Consider the following 19891-nt stretch of genomic DNA (forward strand, 5'->3'; position numbering starts at 1 on the left):
TCTCTCTCTCTCTCTCTCTGTGTCTGTGTCTGTGTCTGTGTCTGTGTCTGTGTCCTGTTCTTCAGAACCTCTAGCCCCATACCAAAAACATGGGCTTAGAATTTTCAAATATACACCAAAGGTGTAAATTTCCCTTGAACTCCTTAGCTCTGCCTTCTGTCCCTAGTCTGTATCTCTCCAGCAGATCAACTATAGACTGCAAAGTGCTCTGAACTGTGCCAGCCTGAGATATATCTAATGGAATTTCATCCAGCTTGGGCCTCTGGATCCCAGATGACTCCAACGCAGCCTGCACTTCCCCAGCCCCAGGCTGCAAAGCTGCCTGCACTTCCCTAACCCTAGGTAGTCCTGCCACAGAATCTGGGCAGCTAGCAACCTGAAAAATAGATGTTCCCCAGCCTATACTTCTGCCTTGCGACTCTTCAGCCATCATTCCAGCCTTCCTGGGCCCCCACAAAACCAGCCAAACTTCGCAGGAAGTAATTATATAAGAGATTACATTGCTCCTTTATCATAGACAACAAAGTTGCAATGCCTGGTCCCAAAGAAACCTGGGAAAAGTCTAACTCTGGACCTGTGGCTCCTCCCAGCCCTTCTTGCCCTTCTCCCTGCCTGAAACCCATCCCTCCTGAGGGCTGGGCTAACCCATCCCTCCGCCAGCTTCTCATCACTTTATAAGTCAGCCATTTTCGACTTGTTCTTTCTTGCCCTCTTGCTCTCTTTTCTCCTAGCTGGTTCTGCTTCTGGGTCTCTTATGGTCCACTTGCCGCCTCCTCTTCCTGCCTCTTGATCCTTCTCCCCCCTCCTCTCATGACCAGTTTCAGACCGTTAGTCATGTGCAGTCTGGACCCTTCCAGATGCCTCTAGCTGTACTCTCCCTCTTACTTATAATAAAACGTTTCCCCAAGTGTACGCGCATGCTCGTGCGCACATGTGTTTATTATACTCATTCACCCATAGTGATAAGAATTTAGAGTTCATCGATTTTTTGTTGTTGTTTCGATTTTTTTTTAAGATCTCACACTGTAGTGCAGGCAGGTTTAGAATGTACCATGTATCCTCGATGGCTTTAAACTTACAGCAATCGTCCTGCTCCAGCCTCCCAGGTGCTTGGATATCAAGCATACGCCTCCATATCAGCTATGAGACTTTATCTTAAAGCTCCCCTCATTCGCCTAGCTTGGACTGGATCTCTCTCTTGTCACACTTGATGGCAGAGACTGAAGTAGAGGGAGACAATGGAGACCCCTTACTGAGGGTCTAATTCTCTATTTAGATTATGAAATTATGTAGTACACTTGATTTCAATTTGGTTTCTTAGCTCTAATTCTGAGCCAATGAAAAATGAATTCCCTTCAGCATTTTAGCATAATTGCCTTTCTAGACTGCGTTTTGTTTAGGAGGGGAAAGATGCTGAATCATTCTAGTTACTGTCGCTTTTAATGTGCACAGTTGCAAAACAAGGCAGTGACTTTGCAAAGGGCCCTAATGTCTGATAAAGAATAAGAACTCAAAACGCAAAGAGCTTCTGATCTTGAACTTGATTGTGTTTGTTTTACTAATAAACTCCATCTAGACTGTCCCAGTGGTCTGTTTCTCTAAAATTAAGAATGTTAAATCTCTAAAGCATAATAAAGAATAAAAAAAAAAATAAGGACATGTCTGCTCCAGGGTACTGCTAAGGAGACAGTTTATTATAGATGTGTGGGAGAGTGCAGTCGGTCCAGACTGAGCGGGGCCAGCAGACAGAAGCAGGCCATGAGGTAGGAGGGAGTAGGGTCAAATAGACTGAAAAGATGGAAGGAAACCAATGATGGAGGGAAACCGATGATGGAAGGGGATGTTTCAGCGGGCCCATGCCGAGGCATCTCTTCCCCCTGAGGGAGCAGCCATATAGCAGTATAGAACAGAATAGAGTTTATTCAGGGCATGGGGAAGGGAGCCAGGAGGGTAGTAGAGGGAGGGAGAGAGAGAGAGAGAGATGTTTCAGCGGGCCCATGCCGAGGCATCTCGTCCCCCAGAGGGAGCGGGCGAGGGAGAGGGAGAGGGAGAGAGAGAGAGAGAGAGAGAGAGAAGTAGAAGTAGAGGAGTAGAGGCTGGCCATGACCAGGTGGAGAGAGGAAGAAGGGAAGGGGGAGGGGCAAGGGGCAGAGGGAACTTGCAGGTGAGATGTCAATGGAGTAAGAGAGTGAGGAGGGGGCAGGCAGCCCCTTTTATAGTGGGAAGGCCTACCTGACTGTTGCTAGGTAACTGTGGGGAAGAGCATGCCTGGCTGCTGCCAGGTAACTGTGGAGGTGGAGTTTAGACAGAATACTAACATAGACTAAGATGGATCCAAGAGTAGATCCAACCAGGAGCCCAGAGAACAAGAGTCTGTGTAGCCAAAATGGCTGAGTTTATATAGGAAAGGCAGAAGCCCAGCCTTTGGGAGGGAGAGGTTTAGATTAGGGGCTGGGGTAAGAAACTTCAGACGTGTAGTGAGATATGTCCCAAGTTTCTTTGAGACCTAATGAATACAAATAATTTTATAAGGTGAGCTAATTATGTATTTTGTTATATTATTCATACCCACATAACAACAATTAGTGGAAAAAGAGGCTGTGAGTTTGAATGAGAGCAAATAGGGGTGTTTGGAGGGGAAGCTTGGACAGATGGAAGGGAAAATAATGTAACTATATCATAATCTCTAAGGAAACAATTCTACTATAAGAAAAGCACCTCCTCTGCGTTAGACCTGTGCAGGCCCGGTGCATGCTATGCGAGTTCAAATGTACATCAGTCCTTCTGTGTTTAGAAGGGCTTGTTTGCTTAGGGTCTTCCATCCCCTCTGGCTCTTACAATTTTTCTGCCTCCTCTTCCACAGAGTTCTCTTAACCTCAGAGAAGGGATTTGATGGAGACTTCCCTGGTAGACTCAATATTCCAAGGTGTCTGCACTGTAAAGCTGTGGGTCTCTGTATTTGTTCCCATCTTTTGCAAGAGAAAGCTTCTCTGATGACAGCTGAGCAAGGCACAGGGGTCTCCATGATGAGAGTAGACACAAACTCCCATCTCTAACACAAAAGCTGTTTTCAACTGACAACTGCTCACAAAGGAAAATCAGTTTTCTCCAGTGGTGTCTTATGGGGTATAAAAACCACACTCAAGGGCAGGTTCATGCCCAGTGGTAGAAGGCCACACAGTACAAACATAATGGTATTTTTGGAGGTGTTTTGCCTCACAATGCTTTTAAAATGTATACTACGATTATTATTATTACTATTATTCCTTATAGATCTTTTACATACTATGGTTTCTGATTTATTTTTGTGAGTTTTCTGAGTGTGTGAATGTGTGCCTCAGTGACTGTATGTGTTTTTGTGTTTCTTATTTTCTATTTGTTTGCTTTTGCCCTATTCTATCTTATTTTTAAATATCATCATCATTATCATCATCATCATAGATACCTGTTTGTATCATCATGAGAGAGAAAGATAGGATTTCAATTTGGGGGAGTGGGAAGGAATCGGGGGAAGTGAAAATGTAATCAGAATACAACATATAAAAAAATCTATTTTCAATAGAAAAATAAAGAGAAGAAACTCACCTCTAGCTATAAGACTCTGAGGAGCCTTAGCTTACTGGGGACCCCCTGAGTGAACAACTGGGAGCCAGGGATCAATGCAAAAGCAAGAGGAATTTTATTGTCCCAGCATGCTAAGGTCATTCTGCATCCAAAAGGAGAGGCAAGGACCCCAGGCAGCTCTGTCAGTGAGCTTTTATACAGTTTCTAGAGAAATAGCGACCAGGCACAATGTGATTGGCAGAAAAACATGACTTTTAAACTGATTAGTCTTTAGGAAATGAGATGGCAAGGACTTCCCTTCTCTGTGGGTTGCCAACAGTCCTTAGGAGGGGAGGGATGCCTAAGTGTTCTATGACCTTTCTCTTCCAGGAGGGGAGGGGTCTGGTGGAATTTTCCAAAGTTCCTGAACTGACCTCTTCATAGCTAGAGATAATGCTGAATTGCAAAAATCTGTTGTTCCACATTGTAGTGAATGAGATCAGAAGGTTCTTGGATTGTTTTGAGACGATTCCCAGGTTAGGGCTGATTCGAAATCGAGACACCGAATAGGTCTGTGCCAAGCTGAACGAGGTGTCTGAGAAGACAAGATAGTCTCTCCCATCCCCATCCTATTCTCTTTGTCGTTCATGGTTCTCAGTTTCAATAGTTCCACTAGGTCCCTGTGATAGAACACTGAAGTTACAGGACTGGTGTAGGTGGTCTGGATGCTACAGAAAGCTTAATTATAGCCAGGTATGGTGGTACCTGCTTTTCATCTCATCTAGGAGAGAGAGACAGGCAGATCTCTGAGTTTAAGACCTATGGTCTACACAGTGAGTTATAGGTCAGCCAGGGGTAATAATGAGATCCTGTCTCAAAACAACACACAGGGAGCATTTGATTACATACAGATTTCTAAATGCTTATAGTAAGTACTTAGCTTCTGACAAATTAGAAACCATTCCTGTCCCCAAAAGAGTCCATGGGCCACACTTTGAGAAACATTGTGTCCCAGTTTTATGCTCTGTTGCTGATACACTGATAAAAAGCAGTGATAAAAGGCAACATAGGGAATAGAGGATTTATTTCAACACACAGGTTCGGTCTATGTTCAATCGAAGCCAAGAAGGAAGCTCAAGCTAGGAGCCTGGAGGCAGGAACAGGAACAGTATGGGAAACGCTGCTTACTGGCTTGCTTCTGGGCTCACAGTCATTCATCTTTCTTCAGTCTCCTACATCCACCTCCTCAGGATGCTCCACAGTGCGCCAGATTCTTCTACATCAATTAGTTACCAAGAAAATGCCCCCCACAGACTTGCCCGCAGGACAATCCAACCAAGGCAGTTCCTCTGTTGAGAAACCCTCTTCCTAGATATTTCTAGGTTTATGTCAACTTATATATATATAAAAATTAATCAGTAAAACTACAAAGCATACTTGCTTTGGGGTTAAAAGGACTGTAGATTAAATAGATAAAGACTTAGCAGTTTAAAATAAAACTGGTTTTAATTTCTGTAAACATTAAGGGCCAGGACGTTGCCAGCTTAGCTTGTGGTACTGCTTAATGGGTGTGCAAGGAGGAATTGCTGAAATCATTGATAAAAACAATGCCAGGAAACAAGAACAACAAAGAACAGAAGCATTTCCAACTCTAAGGTGCAGGGAGTCTCAAATAAATCCATTCCATAGACCAACTGTAATAGTTTCATTATCTTACCATGATGCAAATACTTATATTTGAATAAAATCAAGCCAAAGTAATAAACTTGCCTGCTCTAACATTTAATCAAGTGCAGTTACAGGTTTGCTTATTATATACTTTGGCAGGCACAAAATAGAAAAGCAGAAAAAAATACAGTATTTTTCCCCAAAATGTATAGTCCCTTTTTCTATTAGCAGATCTGTCAGCGTTTCTTTAGTCTATAATAGTTATTTAAAAATCTAATGGAATTCAGAATCCTGCCAAAATGGTAAAATAGGCCGGCTAGGTTTGAACATCTCCTTCCTTAGAAAAGCCGCCTAGAGAAGAGAATTTGGAAAATAATACTGCAATAATTCTTGTGAGAAAGAAGGCTCTCCTGAGCTAACCAGTTGAAGAAAGGTGAAGGCTAGCCTGGGGCAAAATATAGGGAAAGGGGGGGGGATCAGTGAAAGTTTACTCAGGAGATTAGCCATTAACATTCAGCTACGTCTTGCTTTTTCTACACCCTAGCAGTGCCCAAGGGCTACCTCCTAAATGCTGATCTCCGCAGAAAAGCTCAGGCCTTACTGTGTATCCAGAATGAAATTAGGTGAGCTGGAGGCCAGCCCAGTTTGGGGCACTCACTTTTTGTTACTATCTTTTCCCTGCCTAAAGGGAAGATTGCGAATCAGGGTGGATGGTCTCTCCTGCCCTCCAAGGCTATTCTCTCTGCTAGTGAAATGTAAATGTGGAAGAGGAAAGTTGCCACTTCTGGAGAAACAAAAGGGGAGAGATTACACCTGTTTTGGTGGTGCCTGGGGCTCTTCCCTTTCCCTCTTCCTAGATCAGTTACCTGGCTTCTAACTTAGAAAAGGATCAGGCTTTCAGCCTTCTGAGGTTCATTTGCAAATGCAAAGACTTTCCCCTAGTTAAAGCAGATCAAGAATTTAAAAAGGAGAACTTATAAAGGGGTGTTTCTCAGACCCCTAAACTTCAGAAAAACAGACTAGATCATCAGGTCTGCATCCTCTATAATCACCCCGTCCTGTCCAGTGTGCCTGCTCTTTTCATTTCTTTGCTTGGAGTGTGTGTGTCTCTGTGTGTGTCTGTGTGTGTCTCTGTGTGTGTGGGTGGGGTGTGTGTGTGTGTGCATTGAGGATGCCACCAACACAGTTTTTGGCAGACTCACAATTTCTCTATGTGCTTACTGTTATGTTTCCAGGAAACAGCTCAAAAAGGCCCACCGTAGCTCGAGAACTAATGGTCATAAAGTCTGGGTTACGTAGTTCATTACAGCTGTTATAGGTGAGGGATAACCGATAAAATTAGTGGATTTATTGTGAGCCTCATAGACAGAACTCTAAAAAGAGCTCAGTATTTAATTGAAGATTTAGAAAAATCTGAATAACTCTCCAGGACCAAGTACTGTTTCTGCAGATGTATTTTGTCTAAAGAAAGGGGATAGCATCTGAAATGTAAATAAATAAAATATCCAATAAAAAAAGAAAAAGAAAAAAAAAGAAGGTGGTGAGGACTTCATTCTTTATTAGCTTAAAAAGCTGTTCGGATTTTTAGATATTTCAGCATTTATTTAACCAAAGGGAATAATTCATCTATCCAAGATGGAGATTTGGGGTTGCTTTGTTGTTATTGTCAAAAGCAAAAAATAAAACAAACAAAGAAAAACTATAATTGATCTGCATGTGTTATGTTAGTTCCTCGGGCAAGAATAAGACCACTACCACAATTTTTGAGCCAACTTGGAAGCAAGCTTGTTTTTTATTATGGTACACTCAAGAGCTGGCCCATGACTGCCTTCTAAATCAGGTGGAGAGCAGCCCTAAGTTCATTTCTTAGGGCCCTTTAAAAGAGGAATACGACTAATAGTTTCAAAGCAGATTTACAGAAGGAAGACAGCAGAATAGTAAGGAAGTACAGAAAAAATCTAAACAAACAAACAAACAAAGCTACCAAAAACTAAGCTATCACTAGTGGTCACTAGGTGATTAGTGAGGGTTATAGAGATTAGAGAGGGCCTAGGTGCTTTCAAAAAATAAGTCAAGGTCATTGGTTGGGGCAGGTGAGGCTCCAGGAAACAGACTTCTAACAGAAACTCATCTTCTACAGTAACTGGAAACTTATTTTTAACAATACAGCAGAATGGCTCCTGCCTTCAAAATGGAGTAAGGCAGGTTCCTCAGGTGAAGGCATCTTTTGTTGTTGTTGCTTTTGCTTTTGTTTTGTTTGAAGCAGGGTTTCTGGTATGAAATATAATGCCAGCAGGGAAGGTGTAATGACAGCAGGCAAAGGTGTACCTGGCAGGCCCATGCTCAGGTGTCCCCCTAAGAAATCAAACCGTGCTATAGACCCAGTATGATGAAGGTTTATTTGGGGTAAGGGGAGGAAGGGAGGGCCTGGAGAAGTGATGGGGCAAAGCCAGGAGGGCAGAGAAGGAAAATAGATCTATTATACACTGTCTGGCGACCTTCACCTGGCAACAGCACAAAAGATGACATAAGCTGTTGCTAGGTCCCTGGGAAGAGCCTAGCAAATCTCCTGTAAACCAACAGACTCTGTGAAATAGCCCTGGCTGTCCTTGCCTTACTTTGTATACCAGGCTAGTCTTGAACTCACAGAGATCAGACTGCCTCTGACTCCAAAGTGCTGGGATTAAAGGTGTGTGCCACTATGCCGGGCGAAACACAGTTAATGAATACTAAGTTCTGCGTGAATTCAATCTCCAGTCTCTAAAATATTAAAATCTCTTCTTCAGAGTTTATTTCAAACTCTGAATTTCTTTGCTGTCTTTGGAGAGACTCTGTGTCCCTTCCCCTTTCAGTTCCACAGGATGGCTACAGAGTTCTGAGTCAATCCACCAATTCACACTGGCTCACATGTGGTCAGAAGTCTTGACTAATTCAGAGTCTCTAAGATTGATTCTTTGCAATTCAGTATATGATTCTTGGTGAATTATTAATGAAATCTTGGTTCTTAAAGCAATTACATTATTTAGGACAAATCACTTAATCTTGCTTGTTAGCCAAAAGACTGAAAATCAAAGATTGAACCTACAGGTAAAGTTTAATCAATTCATGACAAATTATTTGTACCTGATTGCTGTTTATGGTCCATAAGCATAAGAATCTAAAATGTTTCTTCTTGTATCCATTCCTACATTTCTTAACCTAAAGAGCTAAGTTTATTAGAAGATTGGAAAGAAAGATTACATACAAAATCCAATTCCTAAGGAAGTTGGGAGACTGGGTAAGTCTGTCCTTATACAAACGTGGATTTTGTTTTTCTGCACTAAAACTACCAAATCATAGGTCATTGGTGTATATGTCTCCTGGATTAAGCATTGATGAAGCCAATGTGCTAATCCATCTCATTGCCTCTACAAAGAACAAATTAATCAATAGTGTGGTCTATTGCTAGAATCCATACAAGTACATATCCCAAGTGAAGCTCATTCAGCACATAGCCCTTCATGTAGAATTTCCTGTGTCTAAGGCAGAATCTCTCTGGTCAGCCCTCTTAGGAGTCTGTTTTAACTCCTTGGTATAGTCATTCATCTTATATTACTCAAATAAGTTCACAGCTCAGATCCTATGGATTCCAAGAAAGAGAAAGGTGTCCAGGCTGCGAAAGAAATAAGGTGGGCCAGCAGCTAGAGAGGAAACCTGATGACACAGAGAAACTACTGAACTAGACTGTTCTGTGGGCAGAAAGTTGTACTGGGGATCAAACTGACAAGATCCTTTCTGGGTGGTGTGTGTGTTTGTGTGTGTGTGTGTGGGTGTGTGTGTGTGTGAAGTTGGACCTGTCACAATGTATCTGTTATATTGACACATGCTTTTGGAGGGACCATTAGTGTTTTTTTGCAAAAGATCTGTTCAGTGAAGGTTTAACCAAAGCTGTATTTCATTTTCCTAATGGATGAAAATACCTCATAGCATTCCCATGTCATTGCCATGTATATCCCCACAGGGAATTGCTGAACAAAGAAAACATAACACATATTTCATGTCTCACTGAACTACAAATCTGACATGAGAACATTCGATAGTAGTAGTTTTATCTTTTATTAGACAGCATTAATAGTAATACATGTATACATATATATTACTATATATATGCATGTATATGCATGTATATGTATATATACCCTTGTTTAACTATGTATTATATATATGCATGTATATATATATTTAAAATGAAGCAGAATAACCAAACCAAACTGAGTGTTAAGAAGTGAAACGCAAATGAAGTACATAGTATAGATTTTGTTGTGTCTGTTGCATGACAGCTAAATACCTAAGATGAAGCAAGCTTTAAAGGCATAAGTAGATTATGCACATAGACCTCTCAGCAGCATAGGGGATGTAAAAATTTATGTGGTTATTGAAATGCAAAACCAGTACCATTAGGCTTTAGTTGAGAAAATTGAGTTTCCTTTGGGAGAAGGAATTGAGAGGGGGGTGGACATTTAAAATCTGGTCCTTCTGCCCGTTTCTAATAAACAAAGTTTTATGAACTCCCTACTTGGGTTCCATGGTGTGGTAGTATCAGGGTGTCTAGTGACCTTAAAATGCCTTACACTTTTTAAACTGCCTAGAAGAAATGTAAGATGATGGGAAAGCCCAATGTGGATGGACCCTGAAGGCAACCTGGAGGAAGCAGATGGAGGGTGACTGTAGACATTGTCTTATCAGCATCTCATCCCACTGCTCCTGGTTTAGAGGTTTCAGTAGCTTGCAGTTGGCTTGGAAATAGTGGGTTTCTAAATAGATGACTCTGTTCAGGAAACAAGAATACAGCAGATAAATCTAGACAGGAGAAGCTTAAGTGATAGCTTTCTAGGTGGTGGTTAGACTCTGAGCAGTACCCGTTCTCTTTAGAGATTGAACATCAAAATAGAGAATAGTGGGACACAGAAATATGGCTAGGGACACAAAGGCTCCCACTGTCAAGCCAGATCACTTGAGTTTAAGTTCCAGGACCTACGTAGTAGAAGGAGAGAGCAGATTCTGGCAATTTGTCTTCTGATATCCACATTCATTCCTTGGCATAAGCTTACATGTGCACACACACAGACACACTCACATGTACATAATATATAAATCAGTGTAACAAATTTTGAATGGAAAAATTAGGAAAAGTTACCAATCATTGCAGAAGCAGGCCCATTGGTTGCTTGTGTTAAGTGTGCTTATCCAGTGTGTGCATGGAAGTAAAAAAACCCAAAAAAACAGAAAATCTTGTCTTTGCAAGCACAAACATTTGCAAAGCATCCTTATAGTTCCAGAAAACAAATATTAATCTTCCTTTTCTACTTCATTATTTCTTAACAATTGGATCAATTGTTTAGATTGTACTAGAAATTACGTGAATAGAAATTGTTCTGTATAAGTTATTATCAGAGCGACATTTAGAGTATCAACAAAATAAATACAACAATGGTTTAATTTATGGTAAGACCTACTTCCTAACAAAATTTGAAGGAATGCATTCTGAATGTGAATTTAAAATCATTTTAATGTATCCTTGAACTTTGAGCTTCAGGGTGCATTTTTTTCTCTGACCACCAGGTAGCAGACGAGTGCCTTGAAAGAAAGGCTCGTCAATCATGACTAAGTGACAGGAAAAATATACAGTAGGCATGGGTGACCCAATGTCTCTTTCATTTAGAAATAAAGATTTTCCTTGACAAAGTCTAACATCCCCTCATAATAAAAGTTCTGGAGAGATTAGAGATACAACCTACATGCCTCAATATAATAAACACAAAAAGCAAGCCTATACTCAATGTCAACTTAAGGAAAGAAAATCAAAGCATTTATACTAAAATCAGGAACAAAATAAGGTTGTCTCCCTCCTCTGTACCTATTTACAGTATAGCATTTGAGGTCTTATCTAGGTCAATAAGACAGGTGACAGAGATCAAGGGGATATCATGGTAAGAAAACTCAAAATGTCTTTATGCACAGATGATATGATAGTATATATAAGCAACACTAAAATTTTCCACTGAGAAATCCTATAGTTAATAAACACTATAAGCAAAGTAGCTGGGAACAGAATAACTCACAAAAATCAGTAGCGTTACTGTATACAAATGAGAAATGCACTGAGAAAGCAATTAGGGAAATAATACCTTTTGCAATAACCTCAAATAATATAAAATATCTCGGGGTCGCTCTAACCAAGCAAGTGAAAGACTTGTATGATCAAAACTTAAAGACATTGAAAAAAGATATTGAAGAAGATAACAGAAGATGGAAAGATCTCCTATGCATACAGATTAATAGAATTAACATAGTAAAAATAGCCATTCAACCAAAAGCAGTCTACAAATTCAATGCTATTCCTGTCAAAATTCCAATACAATTCTTCATACATCCAGAAAGGACAATTTCAGCTTCATATGGAAATAACAAAAATATCCAGGATAGCTAATGAAACAATCCTGCTGGAGGTTATTACCATCCTGATCTCAAATTGTACTACAGATCTATAGTAACTATAGTAACAAAATCAGCATTGTATTGGTACAAACACAGACATGTCAATCGATGGTACTGAGTTCAAGATCTAGAAATAAGTCCATATACCTACTGTCATCTGATTTTTGATGAAGAATCCAGAAATACTTGCTGAAAAAGACAACATCTTATCCAAATGGTAATGGTCAAACTGGATGGCTTCATATAGAAGAATGCAAATAGACCCAAACTTATCACCATACTTTACAAAACAAAACTTCATTGTGTCAAAGACCTTAAGATAAGACTAGATACATTTCATCTGATAGAAGAGAAAGTCAGAAATAGCTTTGAACTCATTGGCATAGGAAAATAATTTCTGAACAAAACATCTTTAGCACAGGCATTTAGAGCAACAATAAATGGGACCTCATGAAACCAAAAAGTTTCTGTATGGCGAAGGACACCATCATTCAGACAAAGCTGCAGCCTACAAAATGGGAAGACGTCTTTCCAACTACACATCTTATATAGGACTAAATCCAAAAATATATAAAGAACCGAAAACAACAATAAAAACAAAACCCAAAACAAACAAACAAAAAAAACCCCTGGGCATCAAGAAAATAAATAACCCAATTAAAAGTGGAGTACAGATCAATCCAGAATTCTCAAAAGATGATACACAAATGACTGAGAACCCTTTAAAGAAATGTTCAACATTGTTTTTTTTTACAAGATTTATTTATTTATTTTATTTATGAGTATACTGTCGCTGTCTTCGGACACACCAGAATAGGGCATCCAATCTCCTTATGGATGGTTGTGAGCCACCATGTGGTTGCTGAGATTTGAACTCAGGACCTCTGGAAGAGCAGTCAGTGCTCTTAACTGCTGAGCCATCTCTTCAGCCCCCAATGTTCACATTGTTAGTCAGTGGGGAAATGCAAATCAAAACTACTTTGAGATTTCTTACCTACACCAAATGGCCATGATCAATAAAAACAAATGATAGCTTAGATTGGCAAGGATGTAGAGTAAGGGGAACACACATCCCTTGCTAGTGGAAGTGTAAACTTGTATAATTGCTATGGAAATCAGCATGTCATTTTCTCAGCAAGATGGGAGTTAATCTACCTTGTGGTCCAGCTTAACCTCTCTTACATGTGTCCAAAGGATGTTTCCTCCTCTTACAGAGCCACTTATATAAACATGTTTATTGATGCTATAGTCATAATATCCAGAAAGTGTAAACCATCCAGATGCCCATCAATGCATGAATGAATTTCAAAAATGTGGTACATTTATACAAATAAACATTATGCATCCATGAAAATGTAAAATTATGAAATTCACAGGTAAATGGATAAAGCTTGAAAATAAAAATCATCCTGAGTGAGGTAATCCAGATCCAGAAAGACAAATACAGTATGTATTCACTTACCTGCTGATGTCATCTGTTAAGCAAACTATAACCCATAAAACCAAACAGATTATGTACAGAGTAAGGAATGAGGAGGAAGAGATTTCCCTTAGAAGATGAATAGATAGTTCATAGATAGTTATAGATGGATGGGAGAGGGATGGTGGAACCAGAGAGCAAAATTGGGAGTAGACAGGAAGAGAAGGAAGAGGGAGGAAGACAAAGAGGGACAACTAAATTTGAGTCATTTGAGTAGTTGTTTGGAAACCCTTTACAGTAAAAGCTTCCATATATACAGGAAAGGCAATCTAATTGAAATTGAAATCCGCAACGAGGTGGGAGACTGTGTCCCAAGTGAATGTCTCTCATCACCAAATAGAGCTTCCAGTACCAAGAATGGGTTAAATCGAATTCAGTTGTTGGTCAGAGGAGGTCCCATGAGAATTCCCACAAACAATCCAGGCTGTTGCTAATGTCTATAGGTTGCTCTCCATAAACTGACTGCAAGGCCCCACTGCTTAAGACAACATCTACAGAACTCATTGAATATGAAGAGGTTGAGCTGGCATCTACCTAGAGCCTTCATCCCCACTAACGAAGTGTTCTTGGTACCAGAAGGTATTCTGCATACCACCAAAGGAGAAACATATACATCGACCCAGCTATAAACCCTGTGACCCACAGTGGTATGTCGCCTGCAAGATATGCTTGAGTGGTGGTAGCACAAAGCAAGAGTGACCAACCACTATCTGACTTGATTTAAGGCCTAGTCCATGAGAGGCCCAGTGTCCTACACTGGACACTGTTTGGGTGACCACACACCTGTGACTAGATAGCCCAGGGATATATTGAAAAGCCAAATACTACCATTTTACTTAAGAAATAGAGCAATTATATGACACTTAATGACATTCTGTCTTGCTCAGCGATCATCAGAGAAGCTTCCTCTTTCAACAGATGGGAAAAAAAACAGAAAGACACAGAGCCAGGTATCATGCAGAAAGTAAGAGACCTTGGAACACTCAGCCAGAAATGGGATGTCTCCACCACAATTCTTGCACTCAGGGTTCAAGGAACCCTGCAGGAAAAAAAGATAAAAAGAGCATAAGAGCCGGAAGGGATGGAGGTAACTGACCTCTAAACATCAGAACTAACACACATGAACTCACGTACAGGGCCCCCATGAGTCTGTACCAGGTGGGGTCCAAGAGCTGAAAGAGTAAGTAGACACCTTCCTCCATTCCTAATCCAGAAGCTATCCCCAATTAATAACCATTTTCAAATGCAGAAATGAGGTTTCTACAAGGCAATCTCACTGTGAAACAAACTACTTTAAAGGGTAGGTCCCATGTCCAGCAATAGACGTCCAACAGAAACAAAGAAACAGAAACAAACAAACCAAAAATCTCAAGGTTATCTTTGGAGACTCTTTGTCTCATAAGCTACGTCAGGGCCTTTCTTCTTCTTTTTCTTTTCTTTTCATCCCTTCCTCTCCCTCTTTCTTTCTTTCTTTCTTTCTTTCTTTCTTTCTTTCTTTTTTCTTTTAACCTTACAGACTCCTTTGTGTACACACACACACACACACACACACACACATATACATATACATATACATATACATATACATATACATATACATATATATATATACTATGACTTCCTGGTTTTTGTTTTTATGGGAATCCTGGGAATGAAAATGTGTGTGTCTCTGCATCTCTATGTTTTTCTTGAGTTTTTTCTTTGGCCATTTTCTTTCGTTTGCTTCATCCTATTCAAATTAGTCTGTTTTGTTTTATCTTTTATATTATTTGACTATGTTACATTATACTATATTTATTATATTATTATCATCCCTTAGATGTTTGTTTTCTAAGGAGAGGCAGAAAGAGGTGGAACCTGATAAGAGGGGAGGTGGGGAGGGACTGAAAGGAGGAGGAGGAAGGGAAGCCACAATTAAAATGTTCCATGAAAAAAATATATTTTTTTAATAAAATAAAGCTTAATTTAAAAAGAAAGAATTCCAGAGATGTATTTTAAAGCAAAAATCAATCTATCTCAATATTTTGAATGATTTTTTGTCAACTGTATTTTTACAGGAAATTTCCCTCTCTTAAGGTGGGCAAGTATTTATTAAACAGCAAATGTCTGCATGTGCTCTGCCTAGTTCCTGGAATGGCTTGATGCATCTGATGAAAACACTGTAAACTACTGTAGCTTCTCTATTGAGACAGAGTTCCTTTACAGTTGTGTTTTATCCTCACAGAGCCTTCTGGGACTAAAAAAATAATAATAATCAGTATATGATTTAGTGCAGAAAGACCAGGCTCGGTTTATTCTCCAGTCAGTTTTAAGTTAAACTCCAGTCCATTAATTATAAAGAAATCAACAAAATTGAAGCAAAGCACTTACAAAAAATTAAATGAACTAGTCTTAGGTATATATACCCACCATATTATATACCTTTAATTTGTTGGTGTCAATCCTCTCCAGGTTTCACTTAGTAGTCCTTCCTCAAAGGAGAGCTACCATTTTATAAAGAGTTCAACTGGAAAGCAGATCTTTGGACCTGCCCGTTGGACCCTTCTAGTCCCTTAGCTCTCACACACTCCTACTGCCCCATCCCCTGTCATGTGCTGCCTTCTCCCTCCATTCCTCCCTCACCTGTTACAACTGTCATGGAAGATATAATGACCAGCCAGCCAGTGGATTCTTTTAGTAGTCTCAGAGCTTTTAGACACACATTTGAGTTTTTATCAATTTCTGAGTTGACTTTTGTTCACAGAGAGAGACAGGTGTCTAGCTTCACAAGAGAAGATTTTAAATCCACTTGGCCTGGAAGCTTTTTCCTTTAAGCATGCTAGAAGATTCTGAAGGTGGAATGAGTTAGCAGCCAGATTCTAGTTTGAAAAGGCATTCATTCATATCGCCTACTGTCCTATTAAATTTAGCCTTGTGCAATGAACGGAATTGTTTCTACAGATGAATTTCTTAGTTTGCATGTAACATGATATTGATTAGATAGAATAATATCATGTCCACTGTGGCTTAAAGCTCTTTGTCAGCTAAGGCATTAATGCATAGGAGTAGATATTAAGCAGACATTCAAATCATAGAACATCTGAACTAAATTCCTTCCCCAGACTCAGTGTTTCAGACTTTGGACATTTTTTCTTTTGAGTTTTAGAACTTTTGCCTGGGCATAATAATATATTTTAAGGCTAGGACTCAAGTTGCAAGTGCAGATATAAAAATTTACATTTTATACCCATGAAGATAATAAAAACAAAGTAGGCAAATACCAGTACACTTAATATCTATTTTTTTTAAATTTATTTATTTATAGAGATGAGGTTACACTATTGTAGCGTTGGCTGGCCTTGAACTCACAAAGGTCTACTTGTCTCCTCTGTGTCAGGGTTAAAGGAGTATGTTTCAACACCAGCCCCCTACGAATGTATATTCTAGTGGTAAAATAAATAAGATGTAAAGTAACAATTAAATGATGTCAGATTTAAATGATGTTCCTAGTGGGAGGAGTCAAAGAACAAGACGGAGATGCAGAAAGTGTAGAGGAGTTAGAGATGATCGAGAAACATGTCTATGCTCTAAGTGATACTTTTGTTAAATAAGGGGACGAGCTGAAGAGATGGCTCCATGGTTAAGAACACTAGCTGCCCTTTTAGAAGACCCAGGTTTCATTCCCAGAACCCACATAACAATTCACAACCATCTGTAACTGCAGTTCCAGAGGATCCTATGGTCTTTCCCAGCTCCTGTGGACACTAGGCACACAAGTGGCACACAGATGTACATCCAGGCAAAACCAATACACATCAAATAAATGCTATGTAAAAATTAAAGCAAAAACAAAAACAAACAAACAAAAAACAATCAAAGAGCAAGCATGGGCTGGACCTAGCCTCCTCATATACAGCAGATATGCAGCCTTCAAGTGGGTCCGCCAACAACTGGAGCCGGGTAGGGGTGGGGCTGTCCCAGCCTCTGTGGCCTGCCTGTAGATCCTTCTCCCCTAACTGGGGTGCCTTGACTGACCTCAGTGGAAGATGATGCAGTTAACCCTGCAGAGATTTGATATGCCAGGGTAGGTTGGTACCCAAGAGGGCTTCCCCATTCTCAGACACGAAGGGGAGGGGCAAGAGGAGGAGCTGTGTGAAGGGGGCACTGGAGAAGATGGGAGTCTGCAGTCAGGATGCAAAGTGAATAAATAAATTAATGAGCGGGAAGAAAGAGAAGTGAAATGAAAGTGGGCCATTGTTGGTATTTTGTAATTTCAGAAAAGATAAACTCAAGACAGAAGAAGCAGTTGGGAAGATCAATAGAGCTTGTATAGATTAGAAACATTTCGTTAACGGGAGTTGTCTTGTCTTTTATCTGTCACTTAAAGAAATGCAACTCTTATGTTGACTTGGATGAGAAAGCATCAAAGTGTTGGAGTAGAGACAGAGTTCAGTTGGATGTGTGTTTCACATTGGTGGTAGTTCCAACTAGCATGCTGAACATTGTTTTCAAGGTGTACACTATGTGAAGGAAGAACAGTTAAAGACTATGGTCTTGCAGTAAAACATCACCGAGAACCAATGTGCACTGCAGGCGATAGGAAACAACTGGATCTGAGGTATGAATGGAAGGAGAAAGACAGCAGACTACTTTGATAAATCATAACAGTATGAAACAAATTCCACCTATGCTCAGTTGTTCAAAGAACTCCCTAAAATCTCAGGTCAATTATTTCTTTCTCAGTGAAAAATGTCTGATTTTTCCAGCCTATACCAGGGCCCTCTTACAGTCATACGAAATACTTTGTGACCATCATATCATTTGTAAGTTTCTCTTCATATTACTAATTTATAATTAGAAAGTAGATTATATTGTATCCCAGTAATATTACTATAGTGATTGGTGGTGTCCATTTGACAGGATGTAGATTCACCAGAGCAAACCTCTGGGGGGTGTACTGGCTGGCTTTGCGTGTCAATTTGATATAAACTGGAGTTATCACAGAGAAAGGAGCCTCCTTTGAAATGACTCCATGAGATCCAGCTGTAAGGCATTTTCTCAATTAGTGATCAAGGGTGGGAGGCCCATGTGGATGGTGCCATCCCTGGACTGGTAGTCCTGGGTTCTATAAGAAAGCAAGCTGAGTAAGCCAGGGGAAGCAAGCCAGTAAGCAACATCTCTCCATGGCCTGTACATTAGCTCTTGCTTCCCGAGGTGCTTGAGTTCAAGTCCTGACTTTCTTTGGCAATGAACAGCAATGTGGAAGTGTAAGCTGAATAAATCCTTTCCTCCCCAACTTGATTCTTGGTCATGATATTTTGTGCAGGAATACATACCCTGACAGAGAATTACCTTGATTTCATTCATTGATATGGGAAGCCACATCTTAATTGAGGGTGTGACCATTCCCTAAGCAGATAATTTTGGACTGTATACAATGGAGAAGGCAAACTTAGTACTAGTATGTGTTCATTGTTTCTTGACTGTGAATGTTGTTTTAAGCAGTTGTTTCAAGCCCCTGCTGCCTTGACTTACCCATCCTGATGGACTGGAACTTGAGATAAAATAAACCCATTCACCCCAATGCTACTTTTGAAGAGTATTTTATCAGGGCAGCAGGAAAAGAAGCTAACATAGATGCGTTGTAGGTTTTTGCTTATCTACGCTGAATGCATTCATACAAAGAAAGGACTTGCTGCTGGAGGGCACAGCCTCCTTAACATTATTATTTGTTATTTTAAAAACAAGCAAGCAAACAATCATAAAGCAGGTTAGAAGCACTACATTATTTTGAGTTCTACACATAATTCGGGCATCTAAAATTCACTATGGAACTGGGAGAGCTTCAACCTTAGTAATGCAGAAGTTAGAATAATAGACATCATGATTCATGTTTAGTGATGTTTTAGACATCAGATATGACTTGCGATTAGCCAGAATAACTAAAACCTAATGCATTAGAATTGGAAGAGTACAGCTAATTAAGTAATCAAGGTGAGTGGAACTCAGCTTATTAAACACCATAGTAACAATAAATTTGGAGTCTTTATAGAACATATCCATGGTGTCTCTGGTACAAGTCACATAAGCTTGAATTAAACCAGAGCTCACTCATATTAACAAACAAACAAACAAAAAGAACTTTGCTATCTTTGCCAACACTTCAGTATTCCCACTAAAAAAATTGGACTGGTAGGCAGTGGTGGCACATGCCTTTAATCCCAGCACTTGAAAGGCAGAGGCAGGCAGATTTCTGAGCTTGAGGCCAGCCTGGTCTACAGAGTGAGTTCCAAGACAGCCAGGGCTATACAGAAAAACCCTGTCTTGAAAAACAAACAACAAAAACCAACCAAACAAATAAGCAACACCCCCCCCCAAAAAAAACAAAACCCAACCACAAGAAAAAAAGAAAATTTGGACTAAATGGTTTGAGGACTATCCTGATTTTTAGGTTATTAGTTAAATAGAGCTACCAGAGGATTTTAAAAGCCTAGATTCATCTTCATTTGGGCAAAATTTATTACATGCTTGTACAGAAAGTTCAGTGAAATGCAATTGTTCTGCAATGTCTTTCCCATCTCATAAACTTTGCCTTTGTACTTGCTGATCTCTCATACGCAATCTGATGTTTAATACTTATCTTCAACCTGATGGGATTTAGGAAACAAATCTCTGGACTCACTTGTGAGAGGGTTTATAAATTAGATTAATTTAGGTTAGGGTCCTTGGTTAAATAAAAAGCAG

Source organism: Grammomys surdaster, unplaced genomic scaffold, assembly GCF_004785775.1.
Source record: "Grammomys surdaster isolate TR1022 unplaced genomic scaffold, NIH_TR_1.0 126028, whole genome shotgun sequence".
Lineage (NCBI taxonomy): Eukaryota > Metazoa > Chordata > Mammalia > Rodentia > Muridae > Grammomys > Grammomys surdaster.